This window comes from Amblyomma maculatum, chromosome 11 (genome assembly GCF_055883805.1).
Source record: "Amblyomma maculatum isolate TAMU_Amacu chromosome 11, ASM5588380v1, whole genome shotgun sequence".
Taxonomy (NCBI): Eukaryota; Metazoa; Arthropoda; class Arachnida; order Ixodida; family Ixodidae; genus Amblyomma; species Amblyomma maculatum.
In genome coordinates, this window is record NC_139354.1 from 144,121,409 (window position 1) to 144,128,463 (window position 7,055).

The following is a 7,055-nucleotide window of genomic DNA, read 5'->3' on the forward strand; positions in this document are numbered from 1 at the left end:
TCTCCGTCGCCGATGCGTCGCCGTTCTACCTCGCCATTGCCGGAAGACCACTAGACGCAGTTCCGCAGGCAACAACTGCGCTTCCGTCGACCAGTGGAAGTCCTGCTTCGCCACCGAACAATTTAATTGAACTTACCATTGAAAATATTTGTACTCTTGCGCTTGTAGATACTGGTGCTGCTGTGTCGGTTATTGATGTTAGACTGTGCCGCTTGTTACGAAAAGTTGTTCTGCCATATTCAGGGGTTTCATTGCACACCGCCACTGCTCAGCACATCGAACCGATCGGTACCTGCACGGCTCGAGTCACCATTCAGAACGTTCTCTACGTCATCAGTTTTATCGTTCTCCGTGACTGCTCTCATGACATTATTTTAGGATGGGACTTCTTGTGTCGCAGTCGTGCCGTAATTCATTGCGCTCGTGCCGAAGTAGAGTTTTTTCCGCTGTACACCGCACCGACTGCCGCTAACGTTGGGGAAGCCAAATGCGACGTTGCGGATGCTACTGATATCCCGCCTTCATCTGCTGCGATTGTGCCTATAAACTGTCCCTCTCTTCAAGACTGTACAGTGCTCTTCACCCCATCTTCCCTATTCGTCTCGCGACGCTGTCTTCCCCTGCCCTGCGCCGTCCCTAGTGTACGAAGCGGACGCACCGAACTAGCCAATACTAACGATTCGTTCTATTCACTCACGTTGCAACGTGGCGAGTGCGTTGGGCATGCTGAGCCTGTTCGGTGAGAAAATTTTGTGACCGTCCCACCGGTTTTCTCCACCTGTGCCGACACAATATCCCACAACGTCAGTGCCCTTAGCCCACCTCGTTCCTCGTCTCCTTCACCGCCTCTGGCTACCTTCGACAAAGCCATCGACAGTGCTCTCGCTCCAGATCAACGCGTCAAGCTCCTCGACTTAATGAACCGATTCCGAGCTTCCTTTGACATCCAGCAGCTATCCTTGGGTCGTACATCAACTGTTTCTCACCACATCTATACTGGTACGCACGCCCCATTACGCCTACGCCCTTATCGTTTATCAGCCTCAGAGCGCCGCATTATTGATGAACAAGTCGACGAGATGCTCAGTAGGGGTGTAATTCAGCCTTTCAGTAGCCCTTGGGCTTCCCCGGTCGTTTTAGTCAAGAAAAAAGACGGGTCTATTCGGTTCTGTGTGGACTACCGACGCCTTAATGCGATCACACGAAAGGACGTCTATTCGCTACCACGCATAGACGACGCGCTGGACACTTTGCATGGAGCGGAATTTTTCTCTTCAATCGATTTACGTTCTGGCTACTGGCAAGTTCCGATGGCTGAGGATGATCGCCCCAGGACAGCTTTTGTCACCCCCGAAGGGCTCTATGAGTTCAACGTTATGCCATTTGGCCTGTGTAATGCGCCCGCCACATTTCAACGCATGATGGACGATATTCTCCGCGGTTTGAAGTGGCACACATGTCTCTGCTACTTGGATGATATTGTTGTATTTTCATCCGACTTCGCGACCCACCTAACTCGCCTTGAAACTGTCTTGCAATGCCTTAGCAACGCCGGTCTACAGCTCAGTCTAAAAAAGTGCCATTTCGCCGCTCGCCAACTCACTATTTTAGGGCATTTAGTGTCCAAAGATGGCATCCTTCCAGATCCATCTAAACTTCGCGCTGTCGCTGAGTTCCCGAAGCCAACATCTATCAAGCAATTACGGAGCTTTATAGGCTTATGCTCCTATTTTAGGTGTTTCGTTCGGAACTTTGCGACCATCATTGCCGCTATGACGCGACTTCTCAGTGCTCACAAAGATCTTTCTGCCTGGTCGCCGGCTTGCGATGCTGCTTTTACGAAATTGCGCACGATACTTACCTCACCCCGGTATTGCGCCATTTTGACCCAGCTGCTCCTACTGAAGTGCACACCGATGCCAGCGACGTCGGCCTCGGCGCTGTTCTTGCCCAACGAAACCCCGGTGTTGATGAATACGTTGTGGCGTACGCAAGTCGAACTTTGACCAAAGCCGAGACCAACTACTTGGTGACAGAAAAAGAATGGTCAGAAATTTCGGCCATACTTGTATGGGCGCCCATTCGATGTTATTACAGACCACCATGCTTTGTGTTTGTTGTCTTCACTAAAAGACCCCACCGGCCATCTCGCCCGCTGGTCGCTTAGACTACAAGAGTATGATACCCGAGTCATCTATCGTACAGGGCGTAAGCCCTCCGACGCAGACGCTTTATCTCGCTCGCCAGTGTCGCCTGACGCTCCGTTGTCCTCTGCCTCCAGCTCCTCCTTGTCTTCCTTGTCCATCGACGACATGCCATCAGAACAGCGCAAGGATCCGTGGCTTACATCACTAATCGATCTTCTTACGAACTCGTCACTTTCACCGGCTCCTCGCGCCCTTCGTAGTCAAGCGCAGCATTTCGCCCTTCGTAACTGGCTTCTCTATCGACGCAGTTATATGCCAGATGGCCGTAAGTGGCTGCTCGTCGTACCTCGCCACCTCCGTAGTGCTATATGCGCATCTTGCCATAATGATCCGCAGTGTGGTCATTTGGGTCTATTTAAGATTTATGAACGGTTGCGACAGCGGTTTTACTGGCGCGGTATGTACACCTTCGTCAACAAGTATGTGCGTTCATGCATCGACAGCCAGAGTCGTAAGCCTTCTCCTCTCCATAAGCCGGCTCCGCTACAGCATCTTCCTTGCCCGTACCGACCATTCGATCGTATTGGCATCGACTTGTATGGACCCCTGCCATATACACCTGCAGGGAATCGTTTGATCATCGTGGCCGTCGATCACCTTACTCGCTATGCGGAGACACCAGCACTTCAGGATGCCACCGGAAACAACATCGCGTCCTTTCTTCTTCATCATTTCATTCTGCGGCACGGGGCCCCTCGTGAACTTCTAAGTGATCGAGGAAAGTTTTTCCTATCCGAGGTTGTCGAAGCGCTCCTACGCGAATGTCAGACCATCCACCGGACAGCCAGCGCGTACCACCCTCATACCAATGGCGTCACAGAGTGCTTCAACCGCACACTGGGTGACATGATGTCCAAGTACATCGCCTCCGACCACTCCGATTGGGACAAGATTCTCCCAATTGTAACCTATGCCTATAACACCGCCGTTCAAGCAACTACCGGATTCTCTCCATTTTTTCTGCTGTACGGGCGTGAACCTTCGTCTCCACTCGACACCATCCTCCCCTACCATCCCGATATGTCAGAGTACACATCACTTTCAGCAGCTGCCAGGCACGCTGAAGAATATCGCAAGCTGGCTCGCTCGCTTACTTCGGACGAGCAAGCCCAGAAGAAAGCGCACAGCGACAGCAGCCACCCTGTGCATCAATTCTCTCCTGGTGCTCACGTATGGCTCTGGGTCCCATCGACACCCCCAGGTCTTACCAGCAAGTTTACTGCCAAATACCACGGACCATATCAAGTGCTCCAACAAACGTCTCCCGTCAATTACCTTGTTGAACCACTAGCCGCTTCCACCGACCTTCGTCGCCGTAGGGCGTGAGATTGTTCACGTGGACCGTTTGAAACCCTATTACGACCCCGCTATCCTTTCGTCTCCTTGAGTCGCCAGGATGGCTCCTCTTTTCTGCGGGGGCAAGATTGTAAAGAGGAAGTTCCAATCAGGCGGACAGATCGCCGAGAAAGAGGAAGTGCCTTTTGCGGACAAGCTGTCTACAAGCTGAGCCACCCCCGCTCCGGTCTTACTCGCTACCAGTGCCCACTACCAGTGCCTGGATCCCCGCTTAACAATATATTTATATACTACTAAAACAGTACTAAATCATTTTCCAACATTCAATCAATGGCAACTTCGATTGTGACTCATCTACCATTATTTACCTCCTTGAGTGCAGCATAAGTGAACAGCAATACATAAGACAAACAAAAACTCCATTCTGCCTTCGGTTCAACACCCATCATGGCCATACCAAGTCCCTTCTAAATCTTCCATTATCGAAACATATAAACCTAGATTTATTATTGCAGCGGTGGCGTAGCGGTACAACATCCGCCTCGCATGCAAGAGGACCGGGGTGTAAATCCCGGTGCCGTGGAAGTCTCCACCAGATTAAAAAAAAATTCGCGTGTTGATGGAATTGCATAAACAGGTTTGGGGCGCGACCTGATGCCGGTGAACGCCTGCGGCAACGCACTCCCTCACCAGAACAGGAGTTCGCCACCCTGGTGAAGTAATTGGCCGCCACCTCCTATGATAAGCTCCATAAGACCCCGGCCCCCAGTCACCAGCGGCTGCGGAACAACTGACCACGGCGGCGGTCAGACCTGTGACGCAGCAGGGGTGCTAAGAACACCTGGCTCCGCTGGACAGGCCGCCATTGGAAACTGACCCTGGCAACATTTAACGCTAGAACCCTAGCTAGTGAAGCTAGTTTCGCAGTGGCTGTTAGAGGAACTAGAGGGTATGGAATGGGATATCATAGGGCTTAGTCAGTGTAGGAGGCCGAATGAGGCATATACTGTACTGAAGGATGGGCATGTACTGTGTTATCCAGGTTTACCAAAGAGGCGACAACTAGGAGTAGGTTTCCTTGTCAATAAGTATATAGCAGGTAATATAGATGAATTCTATAGTATTAATGAGAGGGTGGCAGGCATCGTTATTAGGCCTAATAAGCGATATAAACTGAAGGTTGTACAGGCCTATGCCTATGCACCTACATGTAGTTATGATGACCAGGCAGTTGAACGCTTTTACGAAAATGTAGAATCGGCAGTGCGAAAAGTAAAGACGCGGTATACTGTACAAATGGTGACTTCAATGCCAAGGTAGGGAAAAAGCAGGCAGGAGACCAAGCAGTAGGTGACTATGGCATTGGTTCTAGGACTAGCAGGGGGGGGAGTTACTAGTTGAGTTTGCAGAGCGCAATAACTTAAGAATCATGGATACCTTCTTTAGCAAACGGAAGAACCGGAAATGGACATGAAAAAGTCCTAACGGGGAGTCTAAAAATGAAATTGACTTCATACTGTGTTCAACCCCCAAACTCCCGCCCTTATGCAAGGTGTAGAGGTAATCGGGAAAGTGCGATGCAGTGACCACAGGATGGCGAGGTAGTTAGTTAGCCTTAGTCTGAAGAAGGAACGCAACAAATTAGTAAGAAAGAAAAACTTAAAAGAATTAGCGGTGAGGGGGAGGGCAAAAGAGTTCAGGATCTCGCTACAGAACAGATATTCAGATCTAAACGAGGATGGCGAGATTACCCTAGAAGCAATGAACAATAATTTCAGAGATATCATTACTGAATGTGCGGTAGAAGTGGGCGGTAGGATAGTTAGGGAGGATACCGGTAAGCTGTCTAAGGAGACGAAAGATTCAATTAAGAAACACCAGAGGATGAAAGCTTCCAATCCAACAGTCCAGATTGAATTGGCCGAGATATCAAAGCTAATCAATAGGCGCAAGGTGGCCGATATAAGGAAGTATAACATGGAGAAAATTGAGCATCTTGTAAAGAACGGGGGAAGCCTTAAAGCGGTAAAGAAGAAAAGGGGCATAGGCAAATACCAGATGTATGCGACAAGGGACAAGGAGGGCAACGTCATTGCGAATATGGACAAGATAGTCAAAGTAGCCGAGGAGTTCTATACAGATCTCTACAGTAGCCAAAGTAGTCAAGACCGTAAGGAGATTGGTGGTAGGGAAAAACAGTCAGACGTTCCACCAGTTACAAAGGACGAGGTCAAGAAAGCATTAGAAACTATGAAAGGGGGCAATGAGCTGGAAAGGATCAGATAACTACAGATTTGCTGAAGGACGGAGGGATATCGTGTTAGAAAAGCTGGCCACCCTGTATACACAGTGCCTGATGTCATCGACGGTACCGAACCATGGAAGAATGCAAAAATGATCCTAATTCATAAGAAAGGGGACTCTAAGGACCTTAAAAATTACAGACCCATCAGCTTACTGTTTGTTACGTATAAGGTATTTACTAAGGTAGTCGCTAATAGAATCAGGACAACCTTAGACTGCAATCAAGCAAAGGATCAAGCAGGTTTTCGGAAACGGTACTCTACTATCCATCATATCCATAACATCAATCAGGTGATAGAAAAATGCTCGGAATATCACCAGCCCTTGTGCATAGCATTCATTGATTACGAAAAACCATTTCACTCAGTCGAAACATCTGCGGTGATGCAGGCATTGCGAAATCAGGGGGCAGACGAGCCGTACGTGAAAGTGCTGGAAGATATATATAGTGGCTGCACAGCAACCATAGTTCTGCATAAAGAAAGTAACAAAATTCCCATAAAGAAATGTGTTAGGCAACGAGACACAATCTTCCCAGTACTATTCACAGCTTGCTTAGAGGAAGTATTCAGACACTTGGAATGGGAGCAGTTAGTGATAAGAGTAGATGGAGAATACCTCAGAATAGAATAGATGGATTTATTGAAAGGAAAAGGCAGAGAGGTTGGCCCGAATAATTAAAATCTGGCCTGCTACTCTGCACTGGGGAAGGGGAAGGAGAGAAGAAAGAAGGTCATGATGGGTGACGATGTGGGAGAAGGCATATGAAATATATATACAGACACAGCAGCTTGCTTTACAAACGTGAATCAAGTCCGCTGGCGCTCAAATAACGGCAAAGAGCGCGCACTGCCTGGACGCCCTTCCCCTTGTCCTGCCAAGCGCCCAGCAGCAGTTCCTCCGACAGAGGCCTCTTGTCTAAACGCTTCAAGGAAGCAGCAGAATACCTCAGTAATCTGCGATTTGCTGATGACATTGCCTTGCTAAGCAACTCGGGGGATGAACTGCAAATAATGATTGGTGACCTAGACAGGAAAAGTAGAAAGGTAGGCTTGAAAGTCAATATGCAGAAGACTAAGGTAATGTTCAAAAGCCTCGAAAAGGAACAGTAGTTTACATTAGGTAGCGAAGTACTGGAAATAGTAGGCGAATATGTCTACTTAGGACAGGTAGTAACCGCAGATCCGGACCATGTAAAGGAAATAACAAGAATAAGATTGGGATGGAGCGCATTTGGCAAGCACTCAG